This window comes from Hyla sarda, chromosome 5, assembly GCF_029499605.1.
Source record: "Hyla sarda isolate aHylSar1 chromosome 5, aHylSar1.hap1, whole genome shotgun sequence".
Taxonomy (NCBI): domain Eukaryota; kingdom Metazoa; phylum Chordata; class Amphibia; order Anura; family Hylidae; genus Hyla; species Hyla sarda.
In genome coordinates this window covers 4,716,172-4,734,505 of record NC_079193.1, presented here as the reverse complement: position 1 = coordinate 4,734,505, position 18,334 = coordinate 4,716,172, and the positions used below count along the sequence as shown (strand labels likewise).

Below are 18,334 nucleotides of genomic sequence, written 5' to 3'. Positions count from 1 at the left end.
TCCATCATTATCCATAATCATCTATCATTATCATCCATTATTATCCATCATTATCCATCATCATCCATCACCATCCATCATTGTCCATCATCATCCTTCACCATCCATCATTATCCATCATCATGCATCATTATCCATAATTATTCATCATCATCCACCATCATCCATCATTATCCATCATCATCCATCATTATCAGCCATTATTATTCATCATCATCCATCATTATTCATCATCAACCATTATTATCCATTATCATCCATCATCATCCACCATCATTCATCACCATCCATCATCATCTCTCATTACCCATCATTATCCATCATTATTCATCATCATCCATCATTATCCATCATTATCCATCATTATCCATCATCATCCATCATTATTATCTATCAGCATCCATCATCATCCATTATCATCCATCATTATTCATTATCAACCATTATTATCCATTATCATCCATCATCATCCATCATCATTCATCACCATCCATCATCATCCATCATTACACATCATTATCCATCATTATTCGTCATCATCCATCATTATTATCCATTATTATCCATCATTATCCATCATCATCCATCAACATCCATCATCATCCATCATTATCCATTATTATCCATTATTATCCATCATTATCCATCATTATCCAGCAACATCCATCATCTTCCATCATTATCCATCATTATTCCTCATCACCATCCATCAACATCCATCATCATCCATCATTATCCCTCATTATCCATCATCATCCATCATTCCTCTAAGAGATGATTCTATACACGGTGTGATATGTAACAAGGACATTTATTTTTATTTGCAGGTTTTTGGTTCATTATTTTATCCTGATTTCTAGGACTGTAACCAAGTGAGATGCTGTGAGCTCTGCTACATCTGTGACTCTGCTACACCAGGACAAAGCAGCTTCAGACCACCACAGCCTGCCAAGCTGGTGTTTATAAGGGGGTCTATGTGGTCATGTGGTCTAGGCCGTATAGGTCGTCTAGGTAGCCAAATGGTCTAGGCTGTAAAGGTCGTCTAGGTGGTCCATGTGGTCTAAGTCTAGGTAGTCTAGGCCGTAGAGGTCGTCTAGGTGGTCCATGTGGTCTAAGCCGTATAGGTCGTCTAGGTGGTCTAGCTGCTCTAGGCAGTCTGGGTGGTCTAAGAAATCTAGATGGTTCAGGAGGATGATGTTTCTCGTTTTATCTTATCCCAATGGAATTGAATTTCTGAAAGAAACAAAGATGTTTTGGAAAATTTGAACCAAATCCCCAGAAAACATTTCTAAGGTGAATACACATATACTCTGCATACTGTATATATCTTATAGTGGATATGTGGCTGTAAGGAGAGGAAGCATACATCCTAACAAGGCTGGGTGAGATGGTGAAGTCCAGGAAAGTTCAGCAGAATTACTATGTTACACCGTTTATTTAGAGGTAGGTGTAAAAATCACACATAGTTGTCGCCATCATATTTTGTATTTCTTTTCACAGTGTTGCTTATACGTATGATACCTCAATCATTTCTATGATGATAAAGTCAAGTTGGACTTTTCACTTGATCGCAGACCATGTTACTGTTTACTAACCCCTAAGTAACCACCATACTGTTACTGACCAAATCCTGTATACTGAGAATACAGGATTTGGTCAGTAACAGTAGGACTTGGTCAGTAACAGTATTACCAATAATACCAGGAATATTATCACCATACATATTACCAGCATACTGCTATGTAATACTGTATACTGAGAATAATATTACCAATAATATCAGTATACAAGGAGAAATATTATCACCATACATATTAACATCATACTGTTACTGAACCAATCCTGTATACTGAGACCAATATTACCATCAATACCAGTATACAAGGAGGAATATTATCACTATATATATTACCATCATACTGTTACTGACCCAATCCTGTATACTGAGACTGATATTACCAATAATACAGTATACAGGGAGGAATATTATCACCATACATATTACCATCATACTGTTACTGACCCAATCCTGTATACTGAGACTGATATTATCAAAAATACCAGTATACAAGGAGGAATATTATCACCATACATATTACCATCATACTGTTACTGACCAAATCCTGTATACTGAGACCAATGTTAACAATAATACCAGTATGCAAGGAGGAATATTATCACCATACATATTTCCATCATACTGTTACTGACCAAATCCTGTATACTGAGACCAATATTACCAATAATACCAGTATACAGGAAGGGATATTATCATTATATATACAAAGCATATAGGGATGAGCGAATCGAATCTGACGAATCTGAATTTGTTAAGAATTTCAGGAAAAATTTGATTCGTAACAAATACGAATATCGCCGCGATTCGATGAAATTAATCGCTTCATTAAACTCGATTTAGTGCGATCCAGGCTCCAAGACATCTAAAATGGCGGATCCAAATTTGAGGATATGGGGCAAGGAACTATGGGAAGGTGGGTAGGCGGGATGACCCTGAATGACATGAAGAATGCAGCCTATCAGCAGCCAGCCAGCCCTGTGATGTCACAGCCCTATATAATTGGCAGCCATCTTGCATTCAACCATTGCAGCGTTTTATGTCAGAGAGAGTGTTTTATTGCAGAGAGAGAGAGAGATAGAGCAGTGTGTGTGTTGCACAGAAAATGCATAATAATACTGCACTGTGCTCTACTACACAGTGACTCTGTACTGCTGCAGTGGTGTACAACAACTCTAAAGCTAATAGGGGCCAGTTAGGCTGAGCACTAAAAGCCATTGTCACCTGCTATTAGTATTGAGGGGTCTGTTCTGCACAACTCTATTACGCACCCTCTCCCGGTTACATCGCTGCAGCTTCACCTACCCTCTAGTACTCTACTCAGCCGCACCTGTCCTTTCAACCTACTGGTTACTGATTTCTTGCAGAAAGTCTGGGCTAACATACAATTCCAAGAAGATGGCTCTGTCACCCTCAGCTCAACACTGGACCCCGAGGAAACCCCGAGGACCCCGAGGAAACCTTCTCATGGCCAGGTCGCAGCAGACAAGGGGCATGTGGCAGCAGGAGTCACAGCGAGAGGTCTGGGGGGGGGTTAGAGGCAGGGGCTGAGACAGGCCGTAGCTGGCCTTGCGGCGGACCACCAGCTCAATTTTAAGATACAAGTACGAGCTTTTTCACTGCTGCAACTTCAAGCAGTATGCACCCACTAATCCAACGGCGCAGAAGTTGAATGTGCTCCTGTCCAAGCTGCTGGTGTTGCAGTCCCTCCCTTTTCAAGTGGTGCACTCTGCACCTTTCAGAAAATTGATGGCTTGTGCCGAGCCAAGGGGGAGAGTCCCAGTACCAGCCCTGCACAATTTTGTGGAAGAGAAGGTGGGCCAGTCCTTGAGCCTGTCGGTGTATACCAAAGTGCACGGCAGCGCCGATGTGTGGAACTGTAACTACGGTCAGGGACAATACTTGTCTTTTACGGCCCACTGGGTGAATGTGTTTTCTGCACAGCCACAACAGCAACTTGGACAGGTCACACCGCTTCCTCCTCCACGCTCTCAGGCCTTTGGTCCTGGTACAGTGTGCGACTCCACCTCCTCATCCTCTACCGTGTCCTCAGCCTCCACTGCCCGGACAAGTCTCTGTGGTCCTCCAGCATACCACGTGTGTAGGGCACGTTGGTGTCACGCTGTTCTTAACATGGTTTGTCTTGGCGAACGGAGTCACACAGGGGAGGAACTGCTAAAAGTCATTCGTAAAGAAATCCGAGTATGGCTTACTCCACGAAATCTGGAAATGGGAACCATGGTGACAGACAACGGGAAGACATTGTGTCCGCGCTACGACTGGGAAGGCTGAGCCATGCGCCCTGCATGGCACACATGTCCAATCTGGTTGTCAAGCGGTTCCCCCATCTGCAAGACATCCTAACAATGGGAAGGAAACTGTGCAAGCACTTCAGCCATTCGTACACCGCCAAGCACACTTTCCTTGAGCTGCAGCGTCAGAACGGTATCCCACAACATAGTCTTATTTGTGATGTTGCAACTCGTTGGAATTCCACCCTCCATATGTTGGACAGACTATACGAACATAGAAAAGCCATCACCGATTTCTTGATGATCCAAGCAGATAGGAGTACTCCCCTGTGTAACTTCAATGTGAACGAGTGGCAGCTCATACGTGACACCTGCCGTTTGCTCAGGCCCTTTGAGGAAGCCACATTATTAGTCAGTCACTAGGATTACGGAATGAACAACATAATTCCACTGCTTCATATCCTACAACACATATTGGAAACGATGGCTGGTCACGGCAATGGAGATGTGGCGCCTACATCTCACGGCCACATGATCCCTGTGGGGGCAGAACTGGAAGAAGAGGAAGAGGCGGAGGGGGACAGTGGAGCATAGGCAAAGTTTTGCGAAATGGGTGGTTTTTATAGTCATCTGACAGGAGAGGAGGAGCAGGCTGTGGAGCTACAGGGTGATGAGGAAGACAAGATAGAGGACCCAGACACACCTTGTCCAAGTGGTCTCCTCATTCTGCTGGCACATTAAATAAAACTTTTTATGCTAATCTATTTGAAATCTTCAATTTAAATTTAAAAAAATATCTTTAATCTTTTCAATTGTGAGTCCCAATGGTTTCGTCGGGCTACTGCCACCTCTAGTCTCTGTCATTGTACCGCCATGTGACTCCTTGTTATATTGGGTTTTATGGTCATACAGTATTAGTTAAAAGTACACGCTTCGGGCACCCGGGACATTAAACTTGGGAATCTAATCAAAATCTTCAATTTAAATAAAAAAAATAATTATGTAATCTTTTCAAGACTGAGGCCCCCTATGGTTGTCGCTATATATTACCTGTGGAATTACCACAATTATCCAATGAAACAGGTTGGAGCGATAACAATGAACCATAACTGATTAAACAAAACATTCGCAGTTTCACAGTTGGAGCAGCGCTGAGAGGCAGGGGCTGGAAAAGGTGGTAGCTCGCCTCGTGGAGTACCGCCAGCTAGATTTTAAGATACAAGTACGAGCTTTTTCACTGCAGCAACTTCTAGCAGTATGCGCCCACTTATCCAACAGAGCAAAAATGTGCTCCTTTCCAAGTTGTTGGTACTGCAGTCCCTCCATTTTCAAGTGGACACTCAGAGCATTTGACTGCACTGAGAGGCAGGGGCGGGGACAGGCGGTAGCTGGCCTTGCGGAGGACCGCCAACTCGATTTTAAGATACAACTAGGAGCTTTGCCATAGTTTACACTGCAGCAATTATACACTATTTGAGCTGGAATTACCACGGCTGCTGGCACCAGACTTGCCCTCCAATGGGTTCTCAAAAAATAATTTAAAGTTTGCTCATTCCAGTTATCAGGCTCTATCATTGTGCCGCCATGTGATCTCCTCATGCTGCTTGTACATTAAACTTGTGAATCTATTCAAAATATTAAATTTAAATAAAAAAAAATCTATATAATTTCAAGACTTAGGCCCCATGGTCGTCGTCATATATTACCTGTGGAATTACCACAAGAATCCATTGAAACAGGTTGGAGCCATAACAATGAACCATAACTGATTAAATGAAACATTCGCAGTTCCACACAGAGTAAGACAGTCGGGGGGCGCTGAGAGGCAGGGGCTGGAACAGGTGGTAGCTCACCTTGCAGTGGACCACCAGCTCAGTGCTCAACAGAATGGTTCCTCAAATAAGGATTTAAAAAAATAATAAAAATTAAAGTAAAAAATCTCTTTAATCTCTTCAATTGTGACGATATATGGACTCCCGACCTGCTGCCACACCCAGACTCTCTGCGGCAGTGATTCTAATAGCAATGCCTGTAATCTGCATGTCCTACTGAATAACAGTATTATTTCACTAGCCCAGCACACTCCCTATGCGCATTACGACAAGGCAAAGTGTTCTACACCCATATTAAGGCTCTCTGTAGACCTGAAATAGCCGTTTTTAATAGCCATACGCCACAAATAAATTCAGACCAAACCAATTTTTTTTCGGAAAATTAGGCAAATTGGGCAAATAGAATTTTCCAAAAATTTGCTCATCTCTAAAAGCATACATAATACAGTTACCTCAAGAAGACATATGAATAAGAACCACTATACAGACCAATGCTCCCGCATACAGAGACCACATACTTTAGTGGTAGATACACACTCTTTAGACAATATAATTGATTACAGTGCAGTTTTATTGAGAAACGTACAGAAGACATGTTTTTGCAATCCTCCTCTTTTGATGTCTTGTTTCTTTTCTCCAAAATGCCATAAAGATTTGCTCCAGACTCGTCTTCTTTTCTCTTCAAAATCTGATGGGTAAAAATCTTTTCAGAATCAGCCGAATCCTTTTCGACACCCACACTGCCCCAAAAATGCCATAATATAGCAGTTACATTCTTGTACACAGTAGACATTATTAGAGAACATTGTTGTATATTAGAGGCAGTATTATAGTAGTTATATTCTTGTATATAGGAGCAGTATTATAGTAGTTATATTCTTGTATATAGGGGCAGTATTATAGTAGTTATATTCTTGTATATAGGAGCAGTATTATAGTAGTTATATTCTTGTATATAGGAGCAGTATTATAGTAGTTATATTCTTGTATATAGGAGCAGTATTATAGTAGTTATATTCTTGTATATAGGAGGCAGTAATATAGTAGTTACATTCTTGTATATAGGAGGTAGTATTATAGTAGTTATATTCTTGTATATAGGAGGCAGTAATATAGTAGTTACATTCTTGTATATAGGAGGTAGTATTATAGTAGTTATATTCTTGTATATAGGAGCAGTATTATAGTAGACATATTCTTGTATATAGGAGCAGTATTATAGTAGTTGCATTCTTGTATGTAGGAGCAGTATTATAGTAGTTATATTCTAGTATATAGGAGCAGTATTATAGTAGTTATATTCTTGTATATAGGAGCAGTATTATAGTAGTTATATTCCTGTATATAGGAGCAGTATTATAGTAGTTATATTATTGTATATAAGAGCAGTATTATAGTAGTTATATTCTTGTATATAGGAGACAGTATTATAGTAGTTATATTCTTGTATATAGGAGCAGTATTATAGTAGATATATTCTTGTATATAGGAGCAGTATTATAGTAGTTATATTCTTGTATATAGGAGCAGTATTATAGTAGTTATATATTCTTGTATATATGAGCAGTATTATAGTAGTTATATTCTTGTATATAGGAGCAGTATTATAGTAGTTATATTCCTGTATATAGGAGGCAGTATTATAGTCGTTATATTCTTGTATATAGGAGCAGTATTATAGCAGTTATATTCTTGTACATAGGAGCAGTATTATAGTAGTTATATTCTTGTATATAGGAGCAGTATTATAGTAGATATATTCTTGTATATAGGAGATAGTATTATAGTAGTTATATTCTTGTATATAGGAGCAGTATTATAGTAGGTATATTCTTGTATATAGGAGCAGTATTATAGTAGTTATATTCTTGTATATAGGAGGCAGTATTATAGTAGTTATATTCTTGTATATAGGAGCAGTATTATAGGAGTTATATTCTTGTATATAGGAGCAGTATTATAGTAGTTATATTCTTGTATATAGGAGCAGTATTATAGTAGTTATCTATAAATATAAAACTCAATGGGGGAGATCCCAGTTGCCCATAGAAACCAATCAGATCACTTATTTCATTTCTAACAAGGCCTCTGCAAAATGAAAGAAGTGATCTGGGCAACTGGGCAGATTTTCCACTGCACAGGTTTGATAAATCTCCCCCATAATGTGTGCGTGCTCCAGCATCACGTCCATACGGCTAAAGATATTAACATGAAACTTGGTCACATGTTACTTATATGTCAACAACAGACATAGGATAGGTGATTTAACCCTTACCCACCCCCATTTGCTAGAGTTGGGGTTTTTATTTAAAGTCCCATACAAGTCTATGGGAAATATATGTTACTGCATAACTTCCAAATGGCTGGAGATATTTCCATACTACTTGGTCACATGTTACTTATATGTCCACTTAAAATATAGGATAGTTAATTTAACCCTTAACTACCCCCATTTGTGAGGGTCGGGGTTTTTGTTTAAAGTCCCATATAAGTCTATGGGAAATATATATTACTGCATAATTTCCAAACGGCTGGAGATATTTCGATAATACTTGGTCACATGTTACTTATATGTCCACTTAAAATATATAATAGTTAAATTAACCCCTAACCTACCCCCATATGTGAAGGATGTTTTTTTTTAATTCAAATCCCATGCAAGTATATAGGACTTTTGGTGCCTTACTCCACAAGCTCCGCTCTGCATCTACTGGTGTCAGTCTGGCAGGTAAGCCACACCCTCCCTGCATGCCATGTCCCACCTACAAAAACATGCTCACCCTTTAAGACACACCCCTTTTATTTTCAGCTTACAATATCTTTACCACAATGCAGAAATGAGGATTAGATATGGGGACAGGATATGAGGTTCGAATATAGGGATGAGATATGAGGATGGAATATCGGACAGGATATAGGGACAGGATATGAGGATGGGATATGAGGATTAGAAATGAGGATTAGATATGGGGACAGGATATGAGGATGAGATATGAGGACGGGATATGAGGTCAGGATATGAGGACGGGATACTAGGACGGGATATCAGGACAGGATGTGGGGACGGAATATGGGGTCAGGCTATGAGGTCGGGATATGAGGACAGGATATGAGGACGGGATACTAGGACGGGATATCAGGACAGGATGTGGGGACGGAATATGGGGTCAGGCTATGAGGTCGGGATATGAGGACAGGATATGAGGTCGGGATATGAGGACGGGATATGAGGACAAAAGCTTCCTCCCTTGTTGCTTTTCCTCCCCCACAAGGATTAGGTAGGAAAAACCAGGCAGCGCCGGGTACTCAGCTAGTAAAAATAATAAATTTATACCATGATTTGCTTTGTCTTGGAAAAGTGACTGCTCAATGTTCTGAGGAGATTTTCATGCAATTTATTGATAAATTTGGTGCAAGTAAGCCAAAAACGTATTATATTATATTTTCAAAATGTTAAATGCACAATACTATTACTATAACCGTCATCTAGTGCACTGCAACCAGTACTCACCCCATCAGGACTCTCAGGGTTGAGGTCGGGGGCCTCTTTCATATCGATCGGTGGTCTGTCTTCCTCCTGGGAATAGTAAAATATGATGACTTTAATGTAACCAGACTTAACCCCTTAAGGACCGAGGGTTTTTCCGTTTTTGCATTTTCGTTTTTTGCTCCTTGCCTTTAAAAAATCATTACTCTTTCAATTTTGCACCTAAAAATCCATATGATTGCTTATTTTTTGCGCCACCAATTCTACTTTGTAATGATGTCAGTCATTTTGCCCAAAAATCTACGGAGAAACGGAAAAAAAAAATCCTTGTGAGACAAAATTTAAAAAAAAAACGCTGTTTTGTAACTTTTGGGGGCTTCCGTTTCTACGCAGTGCATTTTTCGGTAATAATGACACCTTATCTTTATTCTGTAGGTCCATACGATTAAAATGATCCCCTACTTATATAGGTTTGATTTTGTCGGACTTCTGGAAAAAATCATAACTACATGCAGGAAAATTAATACGTTTAAAATTGTCATCTTCTGACCCCTATAACTTTTTTATTTTTCCGTGTATGGGGCGGTATGAGGGCTCATTTTTTGCGCCGTGATCTGAAGTTTTTAGCGGTACCATTTTTGCATTGATAGGACTTATGATATAAAAAGTGACAAAAAATGCACTATTTTGGACTTTGGAATTTTTTTGCGCGTACGCCATTGATCGTGAGGTTTAATTAACAATATATTTTTATAATTCAGACATTTTCGCACGTGGTGATACCACATATGTTTATTTTTATTTACACTGTGTTTTTTTTTTATTTTTATGGGAAAAGGGGGGTGATTCAAACTTTTAATAGGGAAGGGGTTAAAAAGTTAATTCACTTTTTTTTCACTTTATTTTTTGCAGTGTTATAGCTCCCATAGGAGACTATAACACTGCACACACTGATCTCTTATACTGATCGTTGTTATCCCATAGGAGACTATAACACTGCACACACTGATCTCTTATACTGATCATTGTTATCCCATAGGGACCTATAACACTGCGCACACTGATCTCTTATACTGATCATTGTTATTCCATAGGAGACTATAACACTGCACACACTGATCTCTTATACTGATCATTTTTATCCCATAGGGACCTATAACACTGCACACACTGATCTCTTATACTGATCATTGTTATCCCATAGGAGACTATAACACTGCACACACTGATCTCTTATACTGATCATTGTTATCCCATAGGGACCTATAACACTGCGCACACTGATCTCTTATACTGATCATTGTTATTCCATAGGGACCTATAACACTGCACACACTGATCTATTACATTGATCATTGTTATCCCATAGGAGACTATAACAATGCACACACTGATCTCTTATACTGATCATTGTTATCCCATAGGGACCTATAACACTGCACACACTGATCTCTTATACTGATCATTGTTATCCCATAGTGACCTATAACACTGCACACACTGATCTATTACACTGATCATTATTATCCCATAGGGACCTATAACACTGTGCACACTGATCTCTTATACTGATCATTGTTATTCCATAGGGACCTATAACACTGCACACACTGATCTATTACATTGATCATTGTTATCCCATAGGGACCTATAACACTGCACACACTGATCTATTACACTGATCATTATTATCCCATAGGGACCTATAACACTGCACACACTGATCTTTTACATTGATCAGTGGTTTCTCATAGGAAACCAGTGATCGATGATTCTGCCGCTTGACTACTCATGCCTGGATCTCAGGCACTGAGCAGTAATTCGGCGATCGGACAGCGAGGAGGCAGGTAGGGACCCTCCTGCTGTCCTGTAAGCTGTTTGGGATGCCGCGATTTCGCCACGGCTATTCCGAACAGCTCCCTGAGCTAACCGGCATGCTTTCACTTTCACTTTAGACGCAGCGTTCAACTTTTAACGCCGCTTCTAAAGGGTCAATAGCGCGTGGCACCGCGATCAATGCCGCACGCTATTAGCCACGGGTCCCGGCCGTTGTTAGAGGCGGGGCCCGACCCGCTATGATGTGGGGCCACGCCGTGGCCCCGCGTTATAGATCGGGAGCGGACACATGACGTACCGGTACGTCATGTGTCGTTAAAGGGGTACTCCGGTGGAAAACATTTTTTTTTTTTTAAATCAACTGGTGCCAAAAAGTTCTACAAATTTGTAAATTACTTCTATATAAAAATCCTAACCCTTCCAGTACTTATCAGCTGCTGTATGCTCCGCAGGAAGTTGTGTAATTCTTTCCAGTCTGACCACAGTGCTCTCTGGTGACACCTCTGTCCAGGTCAGGAACTGTCCAGAGCAGGAGCAAATATCCCCATAGGAAACATCTCCTTCTCTGGACAGTTCTTGATATGGACAGAGGTGTCAGCAGAGAGCACTGTGGTCAGACTGGAAAGAACTACATAACTTCCTGTGGAGCATAAAGCAGCTGATAAGTCCTGGAAGGGTTAAGATTTTTAAATTGAAGTAATTTACAAATCTGTATAACTTTCTGGTACCAGTTGATTTAAAACATAAATAAATAAATAGTTTGCCACCGGTGTACCCCTTTAAATCAGATCAATGTAACATTAAACAGTGAATGATACATTTTATATTGCAATGTATTCTGTGTGCATTGCCTATAGTTCAGCGGTCTCTGAATATTGCTAAACCGCATCCTAAGATGTTGCAAAACTACAACTCCCAGCATGCCCGGACAGCCGTTGGCTGTCCTGGCATGCTGGGAGTTGTAGTTTTGCAACATTATGCCGCAATATGTGTCATTTACCTGGTCTTCATCGTTGCTTTCGATGATCCATCCCTCGGGATCGCTCTGTGAGGTGTCAGAGAGACAGTCGTGTAATGTGACAGCCGCCAGGAGCAGAGACAGCCTCCACACCAGCATCTTGGCCTCTCCTTAAGGAACATTCCGCTCCTGGCTTCTTTTATTCTCTTTCTGAGTCTTAATTTTGGCGCAATTCTTACCCTCACCCGCCCGCAGATAGGGAAGCGCAGTGACGTCGAGAGCTGGAACTGATTAGAGACGTGGTATTTATTTCTGGCAGTAACATTTATTTTCAGTAAGAAAAAAAAAAAAACATCGCTTCTTGTTAAAAGGGGTTTCTCCAGAAATCCAAAAACGTAGTGATTTTTTTTTTATATATAATTTAAGAATTTCTTCCAACTTTCAAAAAAAAAAAAACAGGACGTTGTTTTTTGAAGGATTCAGAGAGCGAATGTAACCTATTGCTCTCTGTTATCAGCCATCCTATGCTAGTAAAAGTATGGTGTAGCTCCCAAAAGGAAACATAGTATTATATAGAGGGGAATGGAACTGCGTCAGCCACCAGCAGCAACACGCAGGAATATCACTTTAAAATACACTATACATATATATATATATATATATATATATATATATATATCAATTTTCCATGCATTATACTACTGTATACGTCTAAATAAATCATAAATTTACCAAGTTACAATAGTGTAAGGAGGAAAGGAAATCTTACCAACACTGTAACTGACCAAATCCTGTATACTGAGACTGATATTTACGATAATACCAGTATACAAGGAGGAATATTATCACCATACATATTACCATCATACCATTATTGACCAAATCATGTATACTGGGACCAATATTACCAATAATACCAGCATACAAGGAGGAATATTATCACCATACATATTACCATCATACTGTTACTGACCAAATCCTGTATACTGAGACCAATATTACCAATAATACCAGTATACAAGGAGGAATATTATCACCATACATATTACCATCATACCATTACTGACCAAATCATGTATACTGGGACCAATATTACCAATAATACCAGCATACAAGGAGGAATATTATCTCCATACATATTACCATCATACTGTTACTGACCGAATACTGTATACTGAGACCGATATGACCCATTATACTTATATACAAGGAGGATATATTACCCCCATACAGTGACCATTTAGTGGTAGATATCTGCTGTACACAGGCTCTTCAGACAATATAAGTGATTACATACATCAGGTGAAGTGTTATCTGGTTGTAGTAGAAGCTCCTTTAAGGTAGTAGTAGCAGACCCCTTTTAGGCAGAAGTAATTTTTATATCAGCTGTACACAGGCTCTGCAGACCATATAAATGATTATGTTCAATTACATCAGTGACGTGTTCTCTGGTCGTATACTCCTTTAGGCAGTAGTAGCTGCAGCCCCCTATAGGCTGTAGTAGTAGCAGCCCCCTTTAGGCTGTGTTAGTAGCAGCCCCCTTTAGGCAGTAGTAGCTGCAGCCCCCTTTAGGCTGCGATAGTAACAGCCCCCTTTAGGCAGTAGTAGCTGCAGCCCCCTATAGGCTGTGTTAGTAGCAGCCCCCTTTAGGCTGTGTTAGTAGCAGCCCCCTTTAGGCAGTAGTAGCTGCAGCCCCCTTTAGGCTGCGATAGTAACAGCCCCCTTTAGGCAGTAGTAGCTGCAGCCTCCTTTAGGCTGTAGTAGTAGCAGCCCCCTTTAGGCAGTAGTAGTAGCAGCCCCCTTTAGGGAGTAGTAGTAGTAGCAGACCCTCCCTCCTATTTGGTAGAAGTAGAAGCAGCAGCCTCCTTTAGGTAGTATTAGTAACAGCCTCCTTTACGTAGTAGTAGTATGAGCAGCCCCCTTTAGATAGTAGTATCAGCATCCCCCTTTAGGTAGTACTAGTAAAGGCCTCCTTTATGTAGTAGTAGCAGTCCCCTTTAGGCAGTAGTATCAGCACCCCCTATAGGTCGTGGTAGTAGTAGCAGCAGCCCCATTTAGGCAGTAGTATCAGCACCCCCTATAGGGGGTAGTAGTAGTAGTAGCAGCAGCCCCATTTAGGAAGTAGTATCAGCACCCCCTATAGGGGGTAGTAGTAGTAGCAGCAGCCCCATTTAGGTGGTAATAGTAGCTGTCCCCTTTAGGCAGTAGTATTTTACTGGTGTATTTTATAAACCTGTTTTTAGCAGGGGGTTAATGGCAAGTTCTGTCATGTGACGTATCTCTGCCATTTTAAAAATCAAAAAATTCTATAATATCTGTGCTGATAGATGGTGTAAACTGTAATTTTTTGTGTAAATTTAACGTGATTTAGAATTTCCTCTAATTGTCCTGGTTCCCCCCAGATAAGAATATAATCATTTATTTAGAGACGTCAGAGCACAAGGCCGGGAAATTATGGTAAATTCTTCCCCGGTGCCACCATAAATAAACTGGACTAACTGGGTGCGAAGCGGATGCCCATGGCTGTGCCTGACAGTTCTAGGTAATTCTTAATTTTGTTTTTCAAAATAAAAGTATTTTGAAATAATATGAAATTTTTCCTTTTTAAAATAACAACATCCAAACCAAAAACATTAAGATTTATTGAAAGCAGGTCAAAGGTTACTGCCACAAACAAGTTTAGCTTGGTCAGGGTGGGCCAGAGTGTTCAGCCCCCCACGATCACTAGAATGATCCAGGAGAAGAGCACAGGTGAGCACTTCACTCTGCTGCCCTACCCCACTGACCCACACTGCTGCCCCACTCCTCTGCCCTACTCCGCCAACCCACACTGCTGCCCCACTCCGCTGCCCTACTTCACCGACCCACACTGCTGCCCCACTCCTCTGCCCTACTCCGCCGATCCACACTGCTGCCCCACTCCTCTGCCCTACCCCACCGACCCACACTGCTGCCCCACTCCTCTGCCCTACTCCGCCAAAACACACTGCTGCCCCACTCCTCTGCCTTACTCCGCCGATCCACACTGCTGCCCCACTCCTCTGCCCTACCCCACCGACCCACACTGCTGCCCCACTCCTCTGCTCTACTCCGCCGACCTACACTGCTGCCCCACTCCTCTGCCCTACTCCGCCAACCCACACTGCTGCCCCACTCCTCTGCCCTACCCACCGACCCACACTGCTGCCCCACTCTGCTGCCCTACCCCACCGATCCACACTGCTGCCCCACTCCACTGTCCTACTCCGCCAACCCACACTGCTGCCCCACTCCTCTGCCCTACTCTGCCAAAACACACTGCTGCCCTACTCCTCTGCCCTACTCCACAAAAACACACTGCTGCCCCACTCCTCTGCCCTACTCTGCCAAAACACACTGCTGCCCCACTCCTCTGCCCTACTCCACCGATCCACACTGCTGCCCCACTCCTCTGCCCTACCCCACCGACCCACACTGCTGCCCTACTCCGCCGACCCACACTGCTGCCCCACTACTCTGCCCTACTCCGCCAACCCATACCCTTGCCCCAATCTGCTGCCCTACCCCACCGACCAACACTGCTGCCCCACTCCGCTTCCCTACCCCACCGACCCACACTGCTGCCCCACTCTTCTGCCCTACTCCGCCAACCCACACTGCTGCCCCACTCCTCTGCCCTACCCACCGACCCACACTGCTGCCCCACTCCACTGGCCTACCCCACCAATCCACACTGCTGCCCCACTCCACTGCCCTACTCCGCCAACCCACACTGCTGCCCCACTCCTCTGCCCTACTCTGCCAACCCATACCCTTGCCCCAATCTGCTGCCCTACCCCACCGACCAACACTGCTGCCCCACTCCGCTGCCCTACCCCACCGACCCACACTGCTGCCCCACTCCCCTGCCCTACTCCACCAACCCACACTGCTGCCCCACTCCTCTGCCCTACTCCACCAACCCATACCATTGCCCCACTCCGCTGCCCTACTCCACCAACTCACACTGCTGCCCCACTCCACTGCCCTACTCCACCAACCCTCACTGCTGCCCCACTCCTCTGCCCTACTCCGCTAACACATACCATTGCCCCAATCCGCTGCCCTACTCCACCGACCAACACCTTTGCCCCACTCCACTGCCCTACTCCACCAACTCACACTGCTGCCCCACTCCTCTGCCCTACTCCACTGACCTATACCACTGCCCCTATCCGCTGCCCTACTCCACCGACCAACACCTTTGCCCCACTCATCTGCCCTGCTCCACCAACCCACACTGCTGCCCCACTCCTCTGCCCTACTCCACCGACCCACACTGTTGTCCCACTCCGCTCCCCCACACCTCTGCCCCACCTGATGACTTTATAGACTTTCTATAGAGTCCATCTCCTGCCATTCTCTTCTCCTGGAGCTTTCTAGTGATCGGTGGGAGTCCTGACTCTTTATCCTACAAATTCATAAGACGTGTCATGCCGCCCTGGTCGTATAGAATTAGACCTTGTGCAAGTGAATGGGGTCCATTTCAGATCTCAACTGTCGGGTTGTGGTCAGGGGCCCTTGTGGGTCACAACACAACCGCAGTCCCTTGCATGAGTCACAATGCCAAAAGATCACAGCAATGCAGCACTGTAATTCTTATTGTGCAACCAAAAATCTCACTGCAGCCCTGACCAAGGACACCGGTGTCTCAAGATGTCTCAGCTGCTGTAAGCATATATATATATTGGCAGCACGGTGAGGAGTTTGATTTTTCTCCATGCAGAGGAGGCGCTGTTATAATTTCACCATATATAATAAGATTAAAAAAATATGGATAGATAGATAGATAAGAGATAGATAAATAGATATGAGATAGATAGATAGATATGAGATAGATAGATAGATATGAATAATGCTAAAGAGAAAAAAAAAGAAGAGCTTCTCATAAGGAAGGTGAATATGAAAACGGTGACCCACCGCCAAACCGGTCATGCTGGAGGATGTTGCAGGCAGCAGAATGTTCTCCACAGCGTCTCCAGACTCTGTCACGTCTGTGGACGTCGGGCCCTCATACCACCCTCATGGAGTCTGTTTCTGACCGTTTGAGTGGACACATACACATTTGTGTCCTGCTGAAGGTCATTTTGCAGGGCTCTGGCAGTGCTCCTCCTGCTCCTCCTTGCACAAAGGCAGAGGTAGCGGTCCTGCTGTTGGGTTGTTGCCCTCCTACGGCCTCCTCCATGTCTCCTGATGTACTGGCCTGTCTCCTGGTAGCGCCTCCATGCTCTGGACACTACGCTGACAGACACAGCAAACCTTCTTGCCACAGCTCGCATTGATGTGCCATCCTGGATGAGCTGCACTACCTGAGCCACTTGTGTGGGTTGTAGACTCAGTCTCCTGTTACCACTAAAGTGAAAGCACCGCCAGCATTCAAAAGTGACCAAAACATCAGCCAGGAAGCATAGGAACTGAGAAGTGGTCTGTGGTCACCACCTGCAGAACCACTCCTTTATTGGGGGTGTCTAATTGCCTATAATTTCCACGTGTTGTCTGTTCCATGTGAAATTGATTGTCAATCAGTGTTCTTCCTGAGTGGACAGTGGGATCTCACACAAGTGTCAGTGACTTGGAGTAACATTGTGTTGGTTAAGTTTTCACTTTATTTATTTGAGCAGTTTAGATAGATAGATAGATATGAGATAGATAGATAGATAGATATGAGATAGATATGAAATAGATAGATAGTTAGAAAGATATGAAATAGATAGATAGATAGATAGATAGATATCCACAAAGACTTGTTGGCAGCACAACCGGATACAATAGAGTGATGATAGGTGGGTGCCAGCGGAGAGGGCCTGGTCACAACCCTTTTAGACAATGCATACACAGAAAATCCGCAGCACTCCAGGAGTAATTCAATGGTGGTTTATTGTCCCATGCAGAAACAGTGATACAACGTTTCACCGGTCTCACACCGGCTTTTTCAGTGAGACGGGTGAAACGTTGTATCACTGTTTCTGCATGGGACAATAAACCACCATTAAATTGCTCCTGGAGTGCTGCGGATTTTCTGTGTATAGATAGATAGATAGATATGAAATAATATAATACTTTGTCTCTCATATCAATCTATCTATCTCATATCTATCTATCTCATATCTATCTATCTATCTATCTCATATCTATCTATCTATCTCATATCTATCTATCTAGCTCATATCTATCTATCTCATATCTATCTCAAATCTATCTATCTATCTATCTATCTCATATCTATCTCATATCTCATATCTATCTATCTATCTCATATCTATCTCATATCTCATATCTATCTATCTATCTATCTCATATCTATCTCATATCTATCTCATATCTCATATCTATCTATCTATCTCATATCTATCTCATATCTATCTCATATCTCAT

The 18,334-nt window shown here is 42.5% G+C and overlaps 1 protein-coding gene across 1 annotated transcript in view; it reads right to left on the bottom strand.

Moving 5' to 3' along the window:
• Positions 1-895: 895 nt before the first annotated feature.
• The window catches only part of LOC130272815 (cathelicidin-6-like), an 86,235-nt gene continuing 68,796 nt past the window's right edge, over positions 896-18,334 (bottom strand). Inside the window, exon 5 of the transcript XR_008843755.1 lies at positions 896-911. The gene's annotated coding sequence lies outside the window, so the exon portion shown is untranslated. The remainder of the gene's footprint in view (positions 912-18,334) is intronic.